The sequence below is a fragment of the Triticum aestivum genome, chromosome 3D (assembly GCF_018294505.1).
Source record: "Triticum aestivum cultivar Chinese Spring chromosome 3D, IWGSC CS RefSeq v2.1, whole genome shotgun sequence".
Taxonomy (NCBI): domain Eukaryota; kingdom Viridiplantae; phylum Streptophyta; class Magnoliopsida; order Poales; family Poaceae; genus Triticum; species Triticum aestivum.
Window position 1 is genome coordinate 618,510,036 of NC_057802.1, and position 5,306 is coordinate 618,515,341.

The window sequence follows — 5,306 nt, forward strand, 5'->3', positions numbered from 1 at the left end:
TTCTACTTGGCCCACAAATATCAAATTAGGCTGGAGGCAATGGAAATCCCTATTCGCCGCTCGTTGCGGTAAACTGTCGGGATACCGCACAGGGGCAGCGATGCGAGCGACAAACATGGGCCGGCCCACTTCGAGTTTTACGCAGGTGCGGCCAACCGGTTTTAGGAACCTTCTAGAAGGTTCCCTAAACCGGGTTTTTTCCTGTGTTCTTTTCTTTTCGGTTTTTTGGCTTTACATTGTGTTTTATTTTTCTTTTCCTTCTTTTTCGTTTTTCCATTTTCTGTTTCTTTTTCTTTTTTTCCTGTTTATTTTTCCTATTCTATCTTTTGTTCTTTTTTCTTTTTCTTTCCATCTATTTATTTTCTTTGTTTCGTTTTTTCTTTTCTTTCCATTTTATACCATTCTCACTTTTATTTTCCAACATATCTTCAGAATTTGTAAAAAATGTTCACATTTTTAAAATTTTGCTCGTTTTTCTAAAATGTTCCAATTTTGAAATTTTGTTCAGAAATTCCAATAATGTAGAATTCTAATATTTATTTTTCAATTTACAAAAATGATGGAAAATTCAAAAAGTGTAGAATTTCAAATTTAAAAATTTTTGCATTTTAATTTTGTTACACATTCAGAAAATGTTTGCAAGTTTCAAAATATGTTCCCACTTCAAAATTTGTTCGCAAATTCAAATAGTGTTCTGTTCATGTTTTCAAAATTTTGTTCGCTAAATAACAATTTTTTCCGAGGATCTCAAAAAATGTTCGCCTTTGAATTTTTGTGCACAAATTTAAAAAATGTTCGGCAATTTCACTTTCAAAATATGTTCACGAACAAAAAAATCCATGTTTTCATGAATTCATAAACATTTTAGGTAATATCAAAAAATGTTCGCATTTTGATATATTTTAATTGATTTCAAAAATTTTGCTTTGTTAATTTTTGTTCTTGTTTTGTCAAAAAATGTTCGCATTTTCAAAATTTTGTTCATCATTTTAAAAAATGTTCTCCCTTTGAATTTTGTTCCTTTTTTTCAAAAAATGCTTGGGTTTCACAAAACGTTCGACTTTTTATAAATTTGTTCAGAAGTTAGAAAAATTTCGTGTTTATATTTTTTTACTTTTTCCGAAAAGAAAGTCATGTTTGTGGCAAGCGAATCGGGGCTGCCATTTTAGACACCTAATCAAAGTAATGATGGTGGAGTTGTGTTACCAGTTTGCCGCTGTCGTTTACTTCTACTGTAGCGTTGCCAATTTGACAGTAGAACCCACATGTCGCAGTGGCTAGCAACGTGCGCATCCCACTTCACGGTCGCGTGTTCGAACCCCACTGCCCGCGCCCTGTGTCTCTTCTTTTTTTCATGTCGCCAACGCCTGCCACCCCGTGCACTGGAAATGGGCCGGCCCACGTGAGTCGCCCTATGCGAAACGCCACCTCTTTGCCGCAACGAGCGGCGCATAGGAGGTCCCGGAGGCAATACCTTTCATTAGCGCTTAACAATGAGATGAGCAAAGACACATATATGTAAGTGGTCCGGACTTCAGCTTGCCACTCGCATGAGCCTAGCAATTTTTTTTCTTTACTCCGACTCATCCCTTTTAGGCTGGAAACGTGTGCGATAAGAAGACATGCATATAGGTACTTCTCTCATGCATATCGCAGCCATTCTTTTTTACTATTTTCCTATTATTACATCTCAGCCCTACGTTTTCTATTGTTTTAGTAATATAATAGATAGATTGCCCCACAGTAATTGGTTTACCAACCATATGTTATTTTTCTCAAGAGAAGCCTCTAGTGAAAACTATGGCCCCCGGGTCTATCTTTTATCATATATTAAAACTAAAAATACCTTGCTACAAATTTTTTATGTATTTTATTTTGTATTTTTGTTCAATCTATCTATCAAAAACTATACAAGTTATCTTGCTCGTAACCGTTGTGGGATTGACAACCCCTCTACGCGTTGGTTGCAAGTATTTGTTGTTTGTGTGCGGGTGCCGTTTACATAGTGTTGCTTGGTTCTCCTACTGGATTGATAAACTTGGTTTCATAACCGAGGGAAATACTTATCTCTACTGTACTGCATCATCCTCTCCTCTTTGAGGAAATCCCAACGCAGCTCACAAGTAGCAGAGACGTCCATTCCGAGTCATGTGGGCTATTTCAATAGTCAAACGCTTCGTCCCAGCTCCCCTCCTCTATCTCTCGTAGTTCCCTGAAAAACTAAGACGGAAAAAACGTTCTTAAAACACGGGTTGTCGCCACAGCAACACCTCTGACATCTAGCAGCAGCTCGCCATCCCCTCTCGCTCCAACAGCACACTCTCCAGCCAGCTACTGTGGGAGTCGTGGTCGTAGCATCCCTGCAAGCTGCCCCCTATATCCCATCTGCGACCTGCAACATCGACGGGTGGCGTCCCAGCATCTCTTCTGTCGGTCACAACTCATAGCAACGTTGGTCCCAGCCCGGGGTGACCAAGGTGCCTATCCTAGAACACATTGACCATAGTACTAGCAAGCTGAGGTGTCATTCCCTGTTTGGGGTGACCATAGTTGCATTATCCCACCCCACCCCTCCCATTTTGTCGCCTGGCTGCCAACATCATATTGTAGCAACACATCAGTCGTTACCTCACATAGTGGCTATGGCCAATTGCCAGAGGCAGTGTCCCATGCTTCGATTCATAGCTTTGAAGCCATAACCATTGTCGGTTCTATATCCGGCGTATCTCGTAGTAGGGGTCCTAACCTAGGCGTCTTGGTGCGTTGGTAACATGGACACAAGGTTTTACCCAGGTTCGGGCTCTCTCAAAGAGATAATACCCTACATCCTGCTTTTGATTGTATTCATATGGGGGGATAGTATAGAGTACATGTATCTACCACGAGATTGTTCTAATGAATATAAGTTGATCTATTGACTAGCCTGGCCTCGGTTTATATAACACACCAGAGGACTAGGGTTTTTCGGAGAGTCCTTGGCTTGAGCGCCAAGTCTTGTGAAGTCTTCCTTGTATGCGGCATGGGCTGCCTAAAGTGGCCCATTAGTGAATCGCCATGGCGGTCCTCGGCCCGATCCAGCTGGTCGGGAGATGACGTGGTGAGTACCCCCTAGTCCAGGACACCGTCAACCATGAAGGGAAAGGTGGAGAAGGAGGCCGATGACGAGCATCGAGGAGCGACTCTACCGGAGAAACTTTCATGTTCATCGTCGGGATCACATGCACTCTATTTATCATCCGGATCATCTTCTCCATCAACATCTTTATCAGCACCATCTCATCTTCGAACCCTAGATCGTCCCTCTTGCTCAATATTTGTGTCAAAGTTCATATTGGTACCTATGATTATTTTATGTGTTGATTACACGCTTGTAGTTGATGCATAGGACAATTATTTGTGAAAGATTGTTATGTTCAGATTGTTCCTCATATATTCATACCTACTAATCGTTATCCATATGATGTCTTGTGAGTTGATCCATTAGTTCTTGAGGACATGCGAAAAGTCTTATTGATAGTTGTCATGTGAAGTAGATTACCATTCAATGTTTTGATTATATGTTGTGTTGTTCTTCCTCTAGTGGTGTTATGAGAACATCAATCGCATGGCACTTCACCATATTTGGGCCTAGGGGAAGGAATTGTGGAATCAGTTTGTTGATGATGGGTTGCTGGAGTGATAGTAAACCAAACCCCAGTTTATCAATTGTTCGGCGAGGGCTTTTTGGATCCAATTGTTTAAAGTTAAGTTAAATTTAGCTTGATTACTTCAAATGTAGGGAACGGTTTATCAAATGATAGGCCGACGATTCCACATGAATTAAATAAACTTCGAATGTAGTATAAACAAACACGAACAAAACCCTTTAACGACGGTACAACATCACTTCCACCAATGTGGTTGGTGGTCCTTATCACTATGTCGTCAAGCTACCCAAGTGACACATCACTTTTTTTCCAGATTAAGCATGGGCCCTTGCTTGGATCTGGTAAACTCTTCTTTCATTCATTGCTTATAAAGTACCAGCAGATTGTGCTTTGTGGACACCCCGGAACGACACCATCCATGAGGGGAATGCAAGGTGTTGACATGCAAGTTTTCATGTCATACACCATGCCCCAATCCCTACCTCTCCCACCGATCTAGTACACACAATCACCCTTGAGTCCCAGAACACCTTCCGCATATATCGACACTGCATTGTTCCTCCCAAAAAACACTGAGTGTCCCCTTAAGTTGGCCACAACGTCCCAACATGGTCGGCGCTGGGGGTCATACCTCAGAACAAATACTTTGTCATGTTCTACAAGGCAACGACACCCTCCTGGCAGCTGCAAACTAACCATGCAGGCTGCATTCCTCCACATTTGGTATATGCTACCATTGACACAAGGTTATTAGCACTAGTGAAAGTCGATATTGAATTATATGGCGGGGCGAATCTGGTGGCGGCGTCGAATAGTAGGTTGCTTCCCACATATGACAACAGTGTCTCTATAGTGGCTGGTGCGTTTAGATCTGCTCCTGTCCTGTGCATCTGGATGATCCGCTTGTTATGCACTACCTGATGTGCTAATGTGTGGCCCTCGTGGATGACAGAGTTCCCTGCGGCGGTGATGAGGCAGGCGGAGGACGTGGACATCTCCAAACCGAGTGAGTTAGTAAACCCTACCATATATGTGGTAGAGGAGGTTGGCGATCTGGTCTTCCTCGGCGAGGCGGATGGGGTCGAGGACGGCCCACCTCCTGGCCCCAGCAGTAACGTAGGCAAGCCTATTGATGTCACATATGACGGCGGCGAGGAAGTCGTTAGTGGTGGGGTTGGGTGCAAAGACCATCTTGGAGATGAGCGGCTGTCGTAGATCAGCGGGGGCAGGAGGATCTCAGCGGCCATGACTGGGTGGAAAAGGTTGAAGAGACTATGACTGTCGTTGATGCAGACAGAGAGGGCAAGCCATCCGCCGCAGCAGCCAAGATAGGTCCTAACCGAGGAGATTGTGGTGAGCTTGAAGGAACGGCATGCAGCGGGGCAGAGATTGCCATGAAGAGCTGGGTTTGAGCCCGAAGGAGCGACACGTGAGGATCGAGGCTACAGTGGTACGATGCTCTATGGCGGTGGTGATGCAGCGCTTGCCGTGGTCGTCGTTGTGGTACACGAGCAGCGATGACAACGGCGGAGTGAGCGTGGAACGCCATGTCGTGCAAGTTCCCCGCGCACCCGCATAGCTCTTGAGGTCGTCAAGTCCGTCGGCGATGCGGCAGACAAGCTCCGGCGGCAGGTCTGCCCAGGCCCGACATGACAACAT

The 5,306-nt window shown here is 44.0% G+C and overlaps 1 pseudogene; it reads right to left on the reverse strand.

The window, feature by feature from the left end:
• Positions 1 to 4,001: 4,001 nt before the first annotated feature.
• On the reverse strand, positions 4,002 to 5,306 carry LOC123076700 (uncharacterized; annotated as a pseudogene).